Raw genomic sequence first — 20,420 nt, 5'->3', positions numbered from 1 at the left:
GACTCATTGTAACAATGAGATGTACAAGTCCTTATGTCGAAATACGAACTTTACAACTTTGGCCAGAGGGGTGGGAGGTTTGGGAGATGGGAAGGGAGAGGAAGGGGAAACAAAGGAGGAGGCAACAATACTTGATAAGAAATGTACTCATTACCTTGCCCATGTATTTCTAACCCCTCAGTATGGTAGTTACACAATAAAAATAAAAAAGCTGGGGGTGGTGGTACATGCCTTTCAGCTATGTGGGAAGTATAAATATGGGGTCCAGGCTGGCCTAAGCAAAATCAAGAATACAAAAGTAACAAAATAGCTGGACGTTATTTGCTCACATCTGTAACACTAGCTACCCAGAAGGCTAATATCTGAGGATCACAGTTTGAAGTCAGCCCAAGCAGTAAAATCCATAATATTTTTTCTCTAATTAGCCAGACTAGAGGTGTAGCCTAATAGAGAAGCAACTGTAAACAAAAAATTGTAAGTAAAACCTCAAGGTCCTGAGTGTTAGCACCCATACTGACACCAGAAAAAAATAAACAAGTAAATAATCAAAAGGGACTGGAGGCGTGGTTCAAGTAGAGTGCCTTTGTAGCAAGGATACAGCCCTTAAATTAAGCCCCAGTACAGCAAAACAAAACAAAACCAAAACAGATGAGTGTATTGTATTCTTGAAGTTTTAGACTAAGGAGCTAATTTTAGAATAGGGATATAATTAGGGTTTTGAGTTAGCATTATGAATCAGACTCTTAAGCAGATAAAACAGATTCTTAATTCTATGATCAGCTAAGTAGGCTATCATGAGACATGTGAAGAAAAGTCTCATATGATGTATGATACCAATCTCTGGAAAGTTGTCTGGTGTGAAGTATGGCATAGGGCTGGTGCATTCTGTGTCCTGAATTAGAGCAGAGCCTTCTACAAAGGTAGCTATTATTTATCTTATGCCTCCTGTTAGCAAGATAGTTCTTTGTCTAGAGAGTCAAGGTTCTCAAAGTGTTTTGACTTCCTGACTACCAAATTCATTTAGGACCTTGCCTAAACAATGTCTTAGCCAAAGAACATGGCTTTATAAGGCTCGAGTGAGGAACCTGTTTCTGCCAAAGGCTCTTTGAATATTTATAACCTGTCATGTACCAAATGATTTTTCTGGTCTTAAAGGAACCATGAGTCAAATGTGCCTCACCCCTGCTAGAGTTGATTACAATGAAGTAAATAAAGCACATGGAGTAGAGAGCAGCTCATCGGAAGGGGTGTGCATGTGGTGACTAACTAGAAGGGACACATAAAACAGCAATCTACAACCTGGTGGATCTGCCACAAGGTTGGAGAAAGTTCTGGAAAAGCTCACTTTATTTTTTGGTGATTATTTCAAATTTTCTCCGTAATGGCTACTTATATATGAAAATCCTCTTAGATCAGAACTATATTTTTGAAAGGTTTATGTATTTTTTTCTCTATTCAGACGTTTATTCTATGGAAAAAATGAAAATTTTGTTCAAAGGCAGAAACCCATGTTACCATCATTTTTTAAAAGTACGGAACTTTAAAAAGTATAATTGAACATGTCAGCTTTTGAATACAATACATCTTGATTACTGTCACCCTTTCATCATTTCCCTATCTCCCAACCCCACCCAACTAATTTTTTTTTAAAATAATTAGTATGGTGGCCTTGAAAAAGATAGATTTTTGTGACATGAAAATCTGTGAAATAACATATGTAATGGTAGGAGCACAGGGATATGAGACAATGTAACCTTTTCTTTTTTTCTTTTAAAATAATTTGATTTATAAAAACATTGCAGGGCTGGGACGGTGGCTCAGTGGAAGAGTGCTTGCCTTGCATGACTGAGGCCCTGGGTTCGATTCCTCAGCACCACATAAGCAAAAAAAAAAGCCGGAAATGGCACTGTGACTCAAGTGGTAGAGCGCTAGCCTTGAGCTGAAGGGTTGAGGGACTTCACCCAGGCCCAGAGTTCAGGCCCCATTACCTGACACCCAAAAAATGCAAGAATTATATAAAATATTCTTTTATACTCTTCATCTGGATTCCCTAATTATCAACTTGTTAACATATTTGCTTTATCATTCTCTCCTTTTGTACATAGATACTTTTCTCTTTGTCATTTGAAAGTACGATGTGTGAGTGTCAAAAACAATTACTAATATTAATATAGCACTGTTACCTGATTCTTTAAATTATCTGATTTGCATTCAGATTTGATGAGGTGCTCTACCTTCTTTAATCAGGAATAGAGTGTACATCAGTTCTTTTTGTAACACACATCATGGTTTGTGTTTCTCTGATTTTTTTTTTCCTGGAGGAACATTGCCATTTACATTTGGTAGGAGCACCAGTAGTGGTCTCCTGTTAATGAGTCATGTGAGAAATATGTAGGGAAGTGTCACTTTTTTTTTCTTATCTTGGGCCTTGAAATTGGTCTGAGCTCAGCTGTCCCTGAGCTTTTCTGCCCAAGGATAGTGCTATACTACATTTAGCAACAGCACTACTTCTGGTTTTCTGGTAGTTAACTGGAAATAAGGATCTCATGGACGTTCCTGAGCAAGCTGGTTTTGAACCACAATTCTCAGATTTCAGCCTCCTGAGTAGCTAGGATTACAAGTGTGAGCCACTGGCACCCAGCTCTGGATTCTTGAACCATTTGTTATTTTCTGTCTTTTGTGTTTGAGTTTGTCAAATATTAAACTTCGTGAGTACAAGATTATTTAATTTCATCAGGTTTTAAAATACAGAAGACCTGGTATGGTGGTTTACACCTGATGTCCTAGTAATTATGAGGCTGAAGCAGGTTAATTTCAAGTTCATATCCTGGGTTAGATTAGGAAAACCACGTTTCAAAAAAAACCCAAAACAACAACAAACAAAAGAAATGGGAAAAGTATATGGAATAGATTCTGTTTGCAAGCATTACAGTGTACCAGAACACAGGGATGTTTTTAGGCTTGGTTTCTATCATTAATGTATTTGAAAAGACTTTGGTGTTTTGTTGTTATCTGATCTAGATTTCTATAAATGTAAGACTGATTTTTCCTGATGTTATTTTCCATAAATGTGTTTGCTGTCCAAGTTTTGGGTAGAATTTTTTTTAAAGATTTCTGTTTTACAAAAGACCTAGGATAGCCAAAGCAATTATAGGTAAAAGAAACAACACAGGATGGATCATGACACCAGAGTTCATGCTCTACTACAGAACCATAACAAAGATAGCTTAGTATTGGCACAAAAACAGACCAGAAGACCATTGGAACAGATTAGAAGATCCAGAAGTAAAATGACATACCTATAGTCAGCTGATATTTGATAAAGCAGCCAAAGACATACAGTGGAACAACTATTGGTGCTGGGAAAACTGGGTGAACACATGCAGAAAACTAAAAGTGTACCCCAACCAGTCTCCATGCCCTAGCATCAACTCAAAATGGACTTCAGGAACGAGTAGGTCCTTACAGGCATGCAGGAACTTCCTGAACAGATTCCCAGGGTCACAACAAATTGGAGAGATACTTGCCAAATGGGACTACCTTAAAATAAAAAGTTTCTGCATAGATAAACAAATAGCAACACAACTAGAAAGACAGCTACCTAATTGGGAAAAATATTTACCAGCAATGTATCAGAGAATGTCCTAATATCCACTATATACAGGGAACTTAAGAAACTATCGCCTCTCAAATCTATCCAATCATTACATGGAAAAGCAGCTAAAGAGAGACTTCTCAGCAGAAGATATAAAAATGACAAAGAAACAGATGAAATGTTCACCACCTTACCCCAATCAGAATGGTCCACATCCTAAATTCAGCCAAAGACAAATGCTGGAGGGGATATAGAGAAAGAGGAACCCTACTGCATTGCTGTTGGGAATGTATACTAATACAACCACTTTGGAAAGCAGTCTGGAGGGTCCTCAGAAAGCTAAATATAGACCTCCCGTATGACCCAGCCATACCACTCCTAGGCATCTACACTGAGCAACAAGAACCAGGATAGAAAGACATTTGCTCCTCCATGTATATTGCAGCACTGTTCACAATATCCAAGATTTCTAAACAACTCAGATGCCCCACTACAGGTGAATGGATCAAAAAATTGTAGTACCTATATACAATGAAATATGCAGCCATTAGAAAGGACAAAATAATGTCATTCACAGGGAAATGAGTAGAACTAGAACAAATCATTTCGAACAAGGTAAGCCAAGATCAGACAGACAAATGGCACATGGCTCCCTGATATGTGGATGTTAAAACCAAAATGCAAGGATATGACAAAATAAACAGGACTCAAGAAACAAGGGACCACTAGTTAATTTGTCATATCATTTCTAAATTCCTCCATGTTCTTGACCATATGTATGATGTATATATATGCATATATATTCCATATATGTGTGCACATCTGAGGGAAGCTAGGAGGAGGACACAGAATCAGAGGGTAATGGAAAAACACACAACAGAGGGGCCCATCAGCTACACCTGACATTGATGAAAATAAACTAAGCAACTGAAGGGCAGCAATGGGAGTGAGGGAGTGAGAGGGAAAGAGGGAGCAGCATACACTAAACAAAAGGAATGAAAGGTACATATCACCCGATTTGGAAGAAATAGTTGTATTGTCAAGGCTTATACAATTCACAAACTATAGACCATGATAATGACAACTTTGCATTGTGAAGGTTAAAATGAATATATGACTTTAACTAAGTATTACTATTCCACAATAAGTGTAATCACTTAATCTCAATAAAAACTATTTAAAACATTATTACCCTTTGGACTTTATTCTAACAATTCATAATGTGGCATGATTTTTTTTCTGTATTTCTATGTCTAGTCTAATTTCCATAAGGGATTTTGATAGGTTAAAAATAATTTCTTTTTTTCTCAAAATTTTATTAAATGCTAACAAAGAAAATTGGAGAAGAATAGAATTTTAAATCAGAAAAAACATTTCTGTTTTAAAATTGTTTTGGATTTCGTTAGAGGGTAGAAAAGCCAATGTAGAGAATTTATTTAGAATAGTCTTTTATATGAAAAACAAAATTAATAATCAGTACTTTGGCATTTCTTTTCAAGAAAAGAAATTTGTAAATGGGATCTTTTTTTTTTCTATTGTGGAAAGAATGGCTTCTCTTAGACATGAGAAAATGATAGTATAATGTTACTGGTGCAAGTATTGAAGCTATTAATGCTCTGGATTTCTTGATTTCAAGATCCCTTTTTGTTTTGGTCAGTCATGGGGCTTGAACTCAGGGTTTGGGCCCTCTCTGCGAGCTTCTTTGTTCAAGGCTAGTGCTTTACCATTTTGAGCCACAGCTCTACTTCCAGCTTTCTGGTGGTTCATTGGAGATAGTGTCTCATAGACTTTCCTCTCCGGGCTGGCTTTGAACTGTGCTCCTCAGATCTCAGCCTCCTGAGTAGCTAGGATTACAGGTGTGAGCCCCTGGCACCTGGCCAGGTTCTCTTTTAAATAAGTAATTTTTTATGGCAAATGTTTTGAAAAGCCTTTACAAATAAAAAATGTTAATAAACAATGGTTAAAACAATTAAAAAGATGTAGACCTTTAGAACTACATCTTAGGAGATTATAGACTAGTAGAAAAAAAGTAGGTATTCAGAAAGCATTAGGATGGGCAGAAGGGAAAGTGGGCAGGTGATTACACACCAGAGCCTAATGGTCTACCACACCATCCAGGAGACTGGATGTGGCAGAACACAGGCAGAGGCTTGGGTTCCCTTATCATATTGCATTGTCACCTTTTCCTAGACCAGTGGACAGGTTTGATCGAGACAGGCAACTGAGATGACGTGGAGGCCCAAGAGGGGGCATGTTAAGCAGAGGCAGAGGTTGTCCCGGGAACAGAGCTTTTGATGAATTTGACCAGAGAGGGAAATGAGATTTTGAAAGATACAGTGGGAATTATAAAATCTAAGTCACTTTATAAATACTATTTTCCACATAAGTTTCAGTAATACATGAATCTGTTAATTATGTCTGAATATTTAACCAACTTCATATCAGTATGGTATTACTCTGTGAAAGGCTGATCCTGGGACAACTTTTATGATCCACCTTTTCTGATGTAGAAATTGACTGAAGCGTCAATTGAAGGTTAAAGGAAACCTCTTCATTTCTCTAGAGCTATTAGACCTGAAGACAGCATGTGTGGATATGGATCTCGTACCTGGGGATTAGGTAAAGACACCAGGTAAGGAGTGAATTTGTGTCCTCTGAAAGCCTATGATGAAGTGGAAATCTATGTACTTTTATTTGCTTATATTGAGAATTGTGATCATTGAATTATGCTTTATAATTAGATATCCCTAGGCAGATACTGATTTGGAGCTTTGATTTACTGAGATAATTTTTTTTTTTGTGTAAGTACCTAGGTGAAAACTTTTTGCTGTTGTTAGTGATGGTGGTCGTGGGACTTGAACTCTGGGCCTGGGTGCTATCCCTCAGCTCTTCAGCTGAAGGCTAACTCTCTACTACTTAAGCCACAGCACCTCTTCCAGTTTTCAGTGGTTTATTGGAGATAAGAGTCTCATGGACTGTCCTGCCAGGGCTCGCTTTGAACCGCAATCCTCAGATCTCAGCCTCCTGAGAAGCTAGGATCACAGGCCTGAGCCACCAGTGCCCAGCTTCTAGATAATAACTTTTTAAAACAAGTTTGCTCTGTTGCAGTTAGATTTGAAACTATTTTTAAAGAGCTTTATAATTTTATATTAGCTAAATGATTTGTGACAGATGTCTACATACTTGCTGGTGCCCTAACAAGTATATGGCGTAGCATATTTATGTATGTCTCAAGAAGCTTTCTAAATACCCATACATTATATACTTCTCTGAGACCTTTCAGAGTTCTTTTAGCTTCTTGGTATTGCATCTTACTTTATAGTCATTTGTAGATGTGGGTTGCAGCTCCAAGAGAAGTTTCTCCTGTATTTTGCTCCTGTTAGACATTTCTCTATGGCTTCATGATACTTTAGATCTTTGCCAATTCTGCTAGTTAGATTAGGTATGTGTTTGCTTTTACAGTAGTATTGGCCTTCATGGTGTCTGCTGAGAAAGTGATAGGATATACTGTAGGGTAAGGCATGGTGTAGAGCAAGAAACTGTGTAAGACCATCTTTCTGTAAATTAGAAAACTTGATGCATCTGTATTTCTATTTTCCTTCTTTTAAAGAATCTAAGCTTTTATGCAATCTTGTTTTTATTTATTGTTAGTATTATTCTGGAGAAAGTTCCAGGGTGACCTGGAGTTCTCTGTGTCCCAGGCTGACCTCTAACTTGTGAGCCTGCTACAGCCACCTCCTGAATGCTAGTGTTCCGCTCTGTTCCACTATGCCAGACAGAACTTCTTTTCCTTGAGTATCTGTTCTAAAAGACAAATGTATAAAATAATAATGCCAAAAGTAAAATTAGGTTTTCCACCATTCTCTTCTATGGAACCGGAACAGAAACTTTTTGAGTGGTTGCTCAATCTCGAATTCCATAGTTTCAATGATCTTTGTTTTACTTCAATTACATGTACGTATGTATGTATATATACATATATACACATACACACATAATATCTATATGTGTGTATGTAGAGGTGGCTGTGCCATTTATGGGGCTTCCAAGAGTGGTGTAAGGAAGACATGTCTTGTGGCATTCATTTTGGGTTTGTTTGTGACTAATTTAGGCGATGATAGTTTATACATAAGTCTTAGAGTAAGATATTTTTGTGTGTGCAGGATCTGGGGCTTGAACTTAGGGCCTGGGTACTGACCCTGAGCTTTTGTGCTTAAGGCTAGCACTCTACTTGAACCATGTATGTCTTCACTTCTGGCTTTTTAGAGATAAGAGTCTCACTGATTTTCCTGCCCAGCCTGGCTTTGAACCACAATCCTCAGATCTTAGCCTCCTAAGTAGCTAGAATTACAGGTATAAGCCACCAACATCAGGTAAGAGTCACTTTTTGTGGTTGTGGTTGTAGTTGTGGTTGTTGTTTAATTGTTTCTGTAGTTTTCAGAGCTGAGGTCTGAAGTTAAATTTTTGCACTTGCCAGGCAAGTTTCCTTTCAATGAGCGAAGTCCCCAGCCCCTGTTTTTTTGTAATCAGCTGATGTGCAGTCAGTGCTGTCATGTGAACTTTGGATCTGTGAGGAAGTGAATGAGAAGTGATGTGCAGTCCATCCCTTGCTCATGCCGAAAACACTGGCAGTAGTTACTAGAATAAAGGACAGACTCACGTGACTAAGTAGTTCTGACAGTTTTGAGTTTCCTTCACAGGTCTGGCATGGAGTGTCATCAATATCATTTAAAAACATAGTATTTTGATAAAAGCATAATAGACAACCACACATGAGTTTTCAATAATACTGCCTTAGAGTTTATACTGTTGAGAGCAGGTAATTGTATGTTATCAGGTAACATTTGATGAAACTCCATCCACTGTTAGAGATTTGGGTTCAGTGTGAAGGCTGACTACATTTGAGCTAGGTCTAAAAGCCTTGAAATGTTCAACAGCAATTTTGGAGCATAGTCACACAAATAGGCATGCTTTTCTCTAGGATAACAATTCAAAGTATAGACAGAGTCTCTCAGGCTGTTTCTTGTAATGAACTTAGCATTCTCAGTTTGCTTTCAGCAGAACACTATTTGTCAAAACAAATTGTTGCTCATCTTTGTAGATTTGATCACACGGTTCAATAAGCTGCGAGTACACCATGAGTTTTGAATTTATGCATAAAATAATATAGGTCAACACAAAGGGTAGATCTGTGATTTTTCCTCTCTGTAAAATCAGTTCACTGCTCAAGTTTAATAAATGCTGATTTTTATAGTCTCAGGTGTTTGTGTTTCCCTTTTTCTCTTTCCCCACATCTTTTTAGTCATTAATTGCCAAACAGTACAAACTGTAAGCCTGTAGGGTTTTAATTGTGTGTGTGTTCCGGTCCTGGAGCTTGGGCTCTGGGCATGGGCTCTGTGCCCTGAGCTTTTGTGCTTAAGGTTAGTGCTATTCTGTTTGAAGCAAGCGACAGCTCCACTTTCAGCTTTTCTGGTAGTTTGAGATAAGAGTCTCATGGACTTTCCTTTTTGGGCTGGCTTCAAACCACAGCACTCAATCTCAGACTCCTTGGTAGTTAGGGTTGTAGTCACGAGCCATTGATGACTCATTTTGTGTTTTAATCTTTGTTTCATGGCAAGAGAACAAAGAAAACATTGAAATAACTTAGCATTGCTATTCTGCTAGACTTTGGAACTACTGGTGCTTACAAATGAAGTGACCCACTGGGGTCTGGCTGATGGGTAGATGTGAGCATTTATGAAGGGGCTTCAACTAGGTGTGTGTCATTTTATACATCAAATACATTTGAGTTAAGATCTTGTTTAAAGCCAGGCACCAATGGTGCATGCCTGTAACCCTAGCTACTCAAGAGGCTGAGAGCTGAGGATCACGGTTGGATGTCAGCCATGTTAAGAAAGTTTGTGAGAAATAATCTTATAAATGCGTTAGAAACAAATGCATGAAAGAAAAAAAAAACATTTAAATACATGTCTTAGGTTTCATTTTCTTAACATCACCTTATCTGACCTTTTCTGCTTGACTCATACATATACTAGATAATGCAAATAAGGGAATCCATGGGACCTATGTTTCTTTGGGCTTGGCTTACTTCATTTAATGTAATTTTTTCCCAAGTCTTTCCATTTCCTAACAAATGTGGCAATGTTATAGGATTACTTCTTTGTTGCTTTGTATGTCCCTCCCCCACAGTATAACCCCTGCTTTCACTGTATTTTATATGGTATAATTTGTGGAGGGGAAGGGGAAAAACAAGTCGTTTAAATAAGGATACAGGTGGACCCGTTGCAACAATGAGAAGTACAAGTTGTCGTGTTGAAAACGAACTTTACAACTTTGGGGGGTGGAGAATTGGGTGGGGGGGAGGGGGGAGGCTGGGAAGGGATGGGAAGGGTAAATAATGGAGGAAGCTACAATGCTTGATAAGAAATGTACTCACTTTCTTGCCCATGTAATTATAGCCCTTCTGTACAGTATTTTTACAATAAAAAAGAAGAAGGAAAAAGAAGAAAAAGAAAAAAAAGAAAGTTTATGAGATCCTTATCTCTACCCACCAAAAAGCTGGAAGTGGAGTTGTGTCTAAAGTGGTAGAATCCTAGCCTTGCGAAAAATACCTCAGGGGCAGTAGCTAAGTCCTGAGTTCAGGCCCAGGACCTGCAAATAAAAATGAACAGACAAACATCTTGTTCATAAAGTAAAAGTTTTTAATAAGAGCACAGATCTGTAGCCAACTGATACTTGACAAAGGAGCCAAAAGACACACACTGGAGAAAAAAATACTCTCCAATAAATGGTGTTAAGAAAGCGGGTCATCCACTTAAGATACTGAAAGTGGGCCTTTTGTCACCTTCTAAAAACAAAAACAAAAACAAAAATCTCCAAGAGGTACAGAGAGCTCAAAATGAGAACTGAAGTTTTAAATCTACTACAGAAAAATATAAGAAAACTTATATAAGAAAACTTATGAAACACAGGCAATTATTTTCTGAACAGGACTCCAGAGAATGGAAACAAACATGGGTAAATGGGACAGTATCAAATTAAGAGTTTTTTCAAAGCAAAAGAAGTGACCAGAATCAAGAGACAACTCAAAGAATAAGAGAATAATCTTTGCCAGCTATCCAACAAATAAAGAATTGATATCCATACTACACAGAGGACTGAAATTAGACATAAAAAACCCACAAATAATGTAATTACATAGTTTAAAGAAGAATAAAGGGATGGCTAATAAAGTCATCAGGAAATGTCCAACAGCCTTAGTTATAATAAAGAACATGCAAATTAAAACTGCAATAAGATTACATCTACTTCAGTTAGAATGACAGCCACCAAGAAAATGCTGGCAAGATGCATTAGAAAAGGAATCTTTATAGTCTTTTGGTGGGAATGTAAACTAGTGGAATCATTATGGATATCAGTCTAAAAATAAACCCTTGCAAAGACTTCACTATATCAGTATGAGGCATATGTCAATAGAATAAATCAATATACCAGAAAGATGTCAGAATAACTCATGTTTATTACAGCACTGTGTAAAACAGCCAAATAATGGAATCAGGCAACTGGAATCTTCTTCTTCTTTTTTTTTTTTTTTGGTCAGTCGTGGGCCTTGAACTCTGCGCTTGGGTGCTGTCCCTCAGCTCTTCAGCTTAAGGAGAGCGCTCTACCGCTTGAGCCCACAGCATCACTTCTGGGGATTACAGGCATGAGCCACTGGCGCCCAGCATTGGAATCTTCTTAAATGATAAAGAGGAAGTGGTATTGATGCACAATGGAATGTTACACAGCCATGAAGGAAAATGAAATCATGTCGCTTTCAGAAAAATGGATATAATTAGAAGACATCATAATGAGCTAAGCTAAAAAAAAAACCCCACAAGATATATGTTTTTTTCTCCTATATAAAAGCTAGACCTAAAAAGCATATGTATTTGTAGACATGATTCTACTTTTATTATTATGGGCAGACATACAATTTCAGTCTACAAGTCTATTTAAGAGGAGAAGGGGAAAACAGGGTGAATAATTTTGAGATACATTGTAACTATATATGAAAATTACTTGAAAGCTGTTGATCAATAGCAAGTTGGGGGAGAGAGAGAGGCTACGGTGGAGCACTAGTAAGAGGGTTGACTAACTAAGGGGAAAGAGAATGAATATGGTTTTAGTAGATTTTTGTCAAAATAAAACTGAAACCTGTTGAAATTGTTTTGAGAAGAGGGAGGATAACATTACGTGGAAATGTCACAACTATAACTATTTTATGATAATTTGTTAAATGCCAGGGACTTGTTGCTTACATCTATAGTCCTAGCTACTTAGGAGGTTGAGATCTGAGAACTACAGTTTGAAACCAGCTCAGGCAGATGAACCTGAGATAGATATTCTGATCTCTAGTTAAACAGTAAAAAAAAAAAAAAGCTGGAAGTGAAAGTATACCTCAGTGGTAGAGTGCCAGCCTTGAGAGAAAAAGCTGACAGAGGGGAGAGAGAGAGAGAGACACCCTGAGCTCAAGACTCAGAAACCTTTACAACAAAAGAAAAAGCAAAACCAAAGTGGAAGTTAATCAAAATTTATGGCAAAAAGAAACTGTGAGATTAAAAAAAAATGGTTAGTAATTTTTCTTTGTTGATCATGGGGCCTGAACACTTAGCCTAGGCTCTGTCCCTCAGCTATTCAGCTCAATGCTAGTGTTCTTCCACTTGAGCCGAAACACCACTTCCAACTTTTTCTGCTTATGTGGTGCTGAGGAATCGAACCCAGGGCCTCATGCATGCTAGGCAAGCACTCTACCACTTGGTCACTTTCCCAGTCCCTGTTACTAATTATTAAAGAGATGTACAGAGGGGTCACCATTTCATAAGCAGATAATGAATGTATTTCTTTGGTGGCAATTTCACCCCTTCCTTTGCTCTCTCCATTTCCCTCTCCCATCTCTACCTACAAATTGTATAGTTCATTTTCCTGATAGTGTCTACTGAGTATCAATGCTGCATTTGTTTAACCTTGGTTCTTCCATTTTTTGCCTACTCTTACCCCCCAAAGACAGTTAAAGGAACAAACAGACAAAAAACAATAAACAAAGACCAAAAAGCAAAAAACAACACCATCTTCATCAACAATGGGAAAAAAATATTAAAAACTTGTTGCCATTTCCTGGCATTCATGTTGATAAATATTATTTTACAAGTTCACTGGCACAGAGGCATTCATTGCACCTTTGGGTCCTTTCCTTAAGAGTACCTCCTTTAATTGTAAGGGTCTTTTAAAACTGATTGCAGTTTCTACACGCTTAGAACACACAATATTTAAGTTGAGATGTATTTTATTAATGCAGCTTAATTTATATGTACTTTAAAACCTTAAAAAGCCATCATTGAAAACTTTTTTTCTGCACTAGGATGAAAAAAATGCTGGATTCTGTATATAACTGTAATATTTTCCCAGCAATATTGGGAATTGAGCTTGGCTTGTTAGACCAAGCCTGTGTCACTTGAGCCACACATCCAATTCTACATTTTAACAGTTTACTAAAAGTAATATTTCTTTTTCTGGGCCTTCATAAAATGTAATGTTCAATTAGTATTAATGTCAATACAGAAAGGAAAAGAATGAGGTCATGTGAATTAAAATTCTAATTTTCTTTGTGCTTTCATTTCATCTGTAGATGGTATATTAAAATGAAATATATAAATTAATTCAATGTCTTGTTTTGCTGGATTAGTTATTACCAGCTTATTTATAATCATATGTGATCCTTTTTGTAAAATTTATTTCTACCTTATTGCCATTTTCTGAGTTTGTTCAGATGGTCTTTTTCTTCCTTTTGGGAGTACTAGGTTTGAACTCAGGGCCCTTGCACTAGCCACGCAGAGGCTCCATCACTTGAGTTATGCCCCCAATCCTTTTTCATTATTATTTTTTTTTGTCGGTCGTGGGGCTTGAACTCTGGGCCTGGGCGCTGTCCCTCAGCTCTTCAGCTCAAGGCGAGCGTTCTACCGCTTGAGCTACATTGCCACTTCCGGTTTTCTGGTGGTTTCTTGGAGATAGGAGTCTCACGGTCTTTCTTGCCCGGGCTGGCTTTGAACCGCGATCCTCAGATCTCAGCCTCCTGAATAGCTAGGATTACAGGCGTGAGCCACCAGCGCTCGGCTTCATTATTTTTTGAATAAAGTACCTTTTTACCCAGGCTAGCCTGACCACAGCCTGCCAAGTAAGAGCTCCCATGTCTGTATAGCTCTTGTGGCAGGTGTAAACACTACACCAGCATTTTGTTGGTCTCTTACTCCAACCAAACACTGTGGTGCCAGGCCCAATAGTCTTATTTTTTATTGGGAGTATTTTTAATACTTGTAGTTTAAGAATATTTATGTTTGAGGCTGGGAATGTGCCTTAGTGGGAGAGTGCTCGCCTAGCAAGCATGAAGCCCTGTGTTGGATTCCTTAGTACCACATAAACAGAAAAGGCCAGAAGTGGCACTGTATCTCAAGTAATAGAGTGCTAGCCTTGAGAAAAGAAGCTCAGGAGCAGTGCCAGGCCTGAGTTCAAGCCCCAGGACTGACAAAAAGAAAAAAGAAAAAACGAATATTTATGGTATGCTCACTCTTTCCCTCTTTCTGTCTCTCATGCTGATCATGGTGCTTGAACTCAGGACCTGGGCACATAAGCCCAGTGCTCTACCATTTGAACTAATTCACTAAAGCTAGTGCTTTACCACTTTGAGCCACAGCTCCATTTCTGGTTTTCTGGTGATTAACTGGAGATAAGACTCTCACATACTTTCTTGCCTAGGCTTGCTTTGGACTGTGATTCTTGATTTCAGCCTCCTGAGTAGCTAGGATTATAGGCATGAGCCACTGGTGCCTTGCCTATATCCCATTCTTAATTTTAGATTATTTATGGAAATTTCTATTTATAAAATAACTTTTCACATTCTGGAAATTTATATGGATAAGAAATTCATTTTGGTGTGGCAGTTGTATGTGTACAGAACTCCTTGAAAAGCAAACCCTTAAGAAATAAGACACTAAACTTGAGCTCAGTGACTCCCACTTGTAATCACTAGAGACCTGGGAGGATCATGGTTTGAGGCTATCTGGGGAAAAGGACTGAATATCAACAAGCCAGGCTTGGGGGTATGCATCTGTAATCTCAGCTATGCAGAAAGCGTAAGTAGGAAAATCTTGCTTCAGTGCAATGCTCTTAAGTTCAAACCCTAATACTGCTTTTATTGGAAAAAGTAGAAATGGGTCATTATTATTTTTTTTTTGCGAGCTTATGTTTGTAAAAGTATTGGTGTAATTCATTCATATGACTGCAGAGGCTTTTGCTGTTTTTCAGTGGCATGAAGTTAAAGGCCCCAAAGAAAGAAACCTTGGAGGAGGAGACCCTGGGTGACCTGGATGAGGAGTCCCCAGCCAAGTAGGGTGTTTTGCATATTTTCTCATTGGATTGTAATCTTTTCATACATCTTCTTAATGTATTAATAAGGAGCAATGTAGTTCAAGCTATCTAATGAGTAATTGTTTTTAACTTAGTCAACTTACTTGGGGTCTGAAACTTACATTCCCATTTTTTCTTGCTAACAGTAGATGGCATTGGGTCTTGCCTTATGACCATAGTCACTCCCTGCTTCGTTTTTTAAAATATTTTTGTTATCTTTAGGTATTTGTACAGAGCAGTTTATGAATATTGTGTGTCTTGATCAATGTTACCCTTTCAGCATTCTCCCCCAACCCTCCAAGCCACCCTTCCCTTTACTTATCTTAATTCTAGGTTATGTATTGAATGTTTTGCAATTTAATAAAGAAATTTATGTGTACTCTGCATCTTGATTTGTGTCACCACATCAACATCTTTGCACACTCCCTTTTGACACACCCTTTCCCTTAATGTGTCTCAATTCTGTGGTATGGATTCTTGCCTGCATTCTCCACACTTCCCCCTTCATCTACCCTTCTCCCCTTGCTCCCCTAGCCTTCTCCTCTTGCTAGCACCAATATCCTGGTTCTTGTTTTGCTGGGCTTTGATTTAAAGTCTACACAATTGCTAATGAGTGATTTAAAATTTTTTAGGTACTGTGTTTTGAACTGGAGCCTTGAGCTCTTGCTCAGCTTTCTGACAGCTAGTGCTGCACCACTTAGTTGCTGCTGGTTATTTTGGAGATGGAGTCTACGACTTTTTGCCTGGGCTGGCTTCAAACTGCAATCCTCTGGATCTCAGTCTTCAGAAGAGCTAACATGCAGCATGACCCACTTGTGTCCCCTTCTAACGGGTTTTAATAAAATTAATGAGTTAAATTCAAATATTCTGTTCTTTGCCCACCTCTTTCCATCAGTAGCTTGTTCAACTCATTTCTTCTGTTACTCTCGCCAAGTCCCTCTTTTCTCGCTTTTTTTCTTGTAGCTAAGGTGTCTGGTCCGTATCCAGCAGGTTTCTACCTTAAGTCTACTTGTCCTTTCGAGTTCCTGTGGGATCTTGCTTAGCCAAACCCAAGCTCAATGACTCCTCACAGTTGTCCGCCCTGCCTGAACCCACAGACAGGCACTGTAATCATTTGAAACCTCTGCATGTCTTGACTCCCAGTATTCTGAAATGAGCCCTCAGTTCCACCTAGCAATCTGTTTCAGGGTTTCACTTTTACCGCCTTTACAGCTTAGACCTTCTTGTCTGCTCAGAACTCTGACTCTACCCTTTCCTTCTCACCCCACACCTCCTCTTTCATTCTCCCTGTGCAGCTCTGTGTCTTAAACAAAGTGGGAGCCATCAGATGGGAACTTCACAGTTTTCTCACTGTCAAAGGTACAAACCTGTCTATAGCCACTCACCTCCTAGCTTTCTGCCTTCCTGGTAAAAGACTATCTTCTTACAGCTCTTCAAGTTTTTTGTCTTTTCTCTCTCAAATTCATAGAAACTTCATAGTTACGGCTTTTCTCCTCTGAATTCATCTTCTTTCTCCCAGATCTGGTCTTGGAATCAACATTTTAAACATGGTCATTCTCATGCTGGCGCTGGGACTTGAACGCAGGGACTCTCGTTTGACTTTTTTGCTCACGACTGGCAACATTAGCTAAAGCCATGCCTCCAGTTATGTTTTTTCTGGATAATTGGAGATAAGAGTCTGAAGGATTTGTGTACCCAGGCTGGCTTCAAACTGTGATTCTTAGATCTCAGCCTCCTGAATAGGTAGGATTACAGGTGTGAGCCACTGGTGCTTAGCACTCAGAAATCTGCTGAACCTTCTCTTGACCCTCCATTCTCTCATGCTTCCATCTTTCTGAGTTGTGTTCCCTCTTTCTTCATTTCCATACCCCATCCTCATTCCTCACTTCACTCTTGCCCTCTTGTCCTTCTGGAAGCTGTCACCATGTCTCCTGATGTAATGGTTGTTTCAACATGAGTCTTCTTGGTTCTCAGAAGCATTGGACTTTATTGTTTTCTTAAACATGTCCTCTCACTGGCTTCTGACATCACTGTACTGGATTACCTTCTGCCTCTCAGTATCTCCGTTGTAGGCTCATCCTTATCTTGTTGGTCTTTTAAAATGCCATTTCCTTCAGCTTATCTTCTAGAGCCCGTTTGTGGGATCTTATGTATCCTGTGGCTTAAACTGTCAGATATATCTCCAGAATTTATCTCTGAGTCCTTCCTTCAGTATACTTCTGGACACCTCCCCTGATCCCATATATTCCTTGTATTCCACATCTCCAGGATTTAGCAAATTACTTTCATTACAAGCCTCTGAGCCTCCTTAGTTGTTTCCACAAACTAAAAGCCTAGGAATCACCCATGCAACTCCTTTTGAGACTGCCTCTCCCAAATTGAATCCTTCCCTCTGCCCTGTGTGATTTGTACCCTACCTCCAACAGCACAGTCACCTGGTTGTCACGTGTCTCCCTGCATTTTCAGCTTGTATGCCAAAGTGGCATTCAGACTGCTGTGCCCTCTTGCTCACTGAATCCTGTTCTTCTTTAAGTTTCTGACCTGACCTGCCCAGTCCTACATGGTCTGGCCTCCACAGTACCCCTGGCTCTAACTGTGCCTTCCTGGGTTCACTTCATGTCTCCTATTTTTAATCTCAGACATACCTGTCCTCTACTACTATCCTCACATCTGACATACTTTCACAAGTATTGATTTCCTGTTCTCTATTCTTCCATTCATCTTCACCTTCAAACCATTGGAACTTTTACTCATTCTTCATCTGCCCAAGGCAGCGTGTCTAAAGAGCATAGACTTGAACCTAGAGTGCTGAGTACAAATTCTAGCTCCACCACTCACCAGACTGGACAAGTTATTTAATCTTTCTTCATTGGTTCTGTTTTCTTCATCTGTAAAATGGTAACAATATAGTACTTGTGCTAAAGGATTGTTGTAAGGAGTGTGTGTATGTGTAAGGGAGAGAATGTACACATAGTGCCTAGCATCTGGTTAGCACTATAGAAATATCACTGTGAATATCTATATAGATATAGAAATATCAATATTATCAGTGTGACTTATCCTAAGAGTAAAAAGGCCATAATTATTGGTGATTATCAAAAGAATTAATTTGCTATTCAAAGCTGATGGGAACATGCTTTGTTCTCATAACTCCACGTTGCTCTTATGTCCTCTCACCTCCCACCCCTCCTACCCCCGAGTCCTTCCTGGTTCTCAGGAATAGTTCATCCCTGACTTCATCTGAAGTGCAGGACCAAAGCCAGGCACTGATGCCTCACTCCTGTCATCCCAGTTACTCAGGAGGCTGAGATCTGAGGATCACAGTTCAAAGCCATCTCAGGTAGGAAAGACTGTGAGACTCTTATCTCCAATTAACCACCAGAAAACCAGAAGCGGCACTGTGGCTCAAGTGGTAGAGCAGTAGCCTTGAGCTGAAGAGCTGAGGGACAGCACCTAGGCCCAGAGTTAAAGCCCCATGGCCTACAAAAAAACAAAGGAAAGTTCAGGACTAGGGAGATACCTCTGCTAGAAAATCTCAAATGGAATCTAAATTCCAAACAGGACAGTTTGGATAATAAATCCCAAATAGGACCAGACAAAGAATCTCCAAAGAAGAGTCTAACAACTCCTGGTTTCTTCTTCGAGCCCAATCCTTTTATCTATCCAAAGACTCTATATGAAAGACTTACCTCTCCCCTCTTGTCCCAATCTTCTTATGTATCTAAAGATCGAATATGAAGGAATGACCGCCGCCTTACTGTCTCAGGCACATATGGACCAGGCAAAGCCCAGGTATGTGTGGACTTGATGTGCAGGCAGGGCAGTCTGACCCAAGCCTGGCCTTCAACATTCCACTGTGAGCTGATTGAAAGTCCCTGCCTTTCTCTGCCCTAATAGCCTTTTGATAACCTCTGGCCCCTGGCTCAGACCCCACAAAACCCACCTCCAAACCCAGCTTCTTGTAGCCTCCATTCCTGCAGGAAGGTTGGTTGCCGCTTGCTGATTCTCAGTAAGTAGACCTGTCGAGATGGAGAGTCCAACCTGTTCCTATTCCTTTTTCTATTTTTCTTAACAAAAACTGCAAAATATGTTGGAAAAATAAGATTAATAGTTAATATGATGACTTAAGCAGTGACTTGCCTAAATAAATACATGTAAATTTATATGAATGTTGGGAAAGTACATTAACTGGATACCTCTGGGAACACATAATATTCTTTCTGAACCAATGAACATTTATATATAGTTGGGTGATATAAGGTTGAGTAACAGAATAAAATATAGCATCATTCTAATCTTCATACTTATGGAGATACTGTAGCATTCATAAAAGACAAAGTGATTCTATGATCTCTCTAAGAGATGGCAATCTCCATGAGGGCTAGTCCACAAATCTCCACTGGCCATAGCTGTTACTAAGCATCTGGTTGAACTGCTGGTGCTGCCATGTAGAGCAGCCAGGTTGGCCAACCATGCTGAGAAATCCTGGTTTCTGTTTTCTCTTGTCAAGCTTTTGAAAGTTGGAAAAACTATATCAAATGACAGTGACACTGGCTGGTCTCAGCCTTGTCTAAATAGTGATTTAACATTGCTGCTTTCAATAATATATAATGTGTACTTCTCAGTTATAGAAACTCTAGATGAATGAATTCAATACTATATACCCAGTAATGTTTTCTTTTACTGACAATCACAACTGCTCTTCTTTTTGATGTTGCTTCCTTAGAGGAATGTGAAATGTTCTTTGTCCCATGTGTTCTAATATGTGAGGATAACTGTCACAACTTGTATTTTGTTATAAAAGTAGCATTTCTGAAGTATTACTGTGCGCCAACATCTGCTCTTTATAGAACTGTGTATTAATTCACTGAACTCTGAACTGCTCTGAGCAGTTAACTCTTACCTTTCTCACATGGAAGCACAGGGTTAAACAACTTATTAGTAAGTACATGGCCAGAATTAGAGTCTAACTGTGCACCAGACAGAAAATGATAAGAATGGTTACTTGGAATTCAACTGACCATCCTGTTAGGGACTTCCATTAGCTGGGAATAGGTTGCTCAGTCCTATAATCATAGCTCCTCAGGATGCAGAGATCTGAGGATTGAGGTTCAAAAGCCAGCCCAAGCAGGAAAAGTCCATGAGACGCTTATCTTCATGTAACCACCAGAACTGAAAGTGGCAATGTGGTTCAAATAGGTAGAGCGCTAGCTTTGGCAAAAATGCTCAGGAACAGCCCATAGACTCTGAATTCAAGCCCCACAATGGACACACACACACACACACACACACACACACACACACACAGAGAGAGAGAGAGAGAGAGAGAGAGAGAGAGAGAGAGAGAGAGAGAGAGAGAGAGACCTTCTCCTAAAAAGAGAAG

General features: G+C 39.1%; 1 long non-coding RNA gene across 1 annotated transcript; it reads right to left on the bottom strand.

Annotated features, from left to right (window-relative positions):
* Positions 1-5,834: 5,834 nt before the first annotated feature.
* On the bottom strand, positions 5,835-20,214 carry LOC122124902. The gene is made up of 3 exons (XR_006150684.1): positions 20,202-20,214; positions 13,799-13,801; positions 5,835-5,947 (listed from the first exon to the last, which is right to left on the bottom strand). It is a non-coding gene; the product is annotated as an uncharacterized LOC122124902 (long non-coding RNA).
* Positions 20,215-20,420: the final 206 nt, after the last annotated feature.

This window comes from Dipodomys spectabilis, unplaced genomic scaffold (genome assembly GCF_019054845.1).
Source record: "Dipodomys spectabilis isolate Male_0828 unplaced genomic scaffold, ASM1905484v1 ptg000253l, whole genome shotgun sequence".
Classification (NCBI taxonomy): domain Eukaryota; kingdom Metazoa; phylum Chordata; class Mammalia; order Rodentia; family Heteromyidae; genus Dipodomys; species Dipodomys spectabilis.
This window is presented reverse-complemented; position numbering and strand designations above follow the sequence as displayed.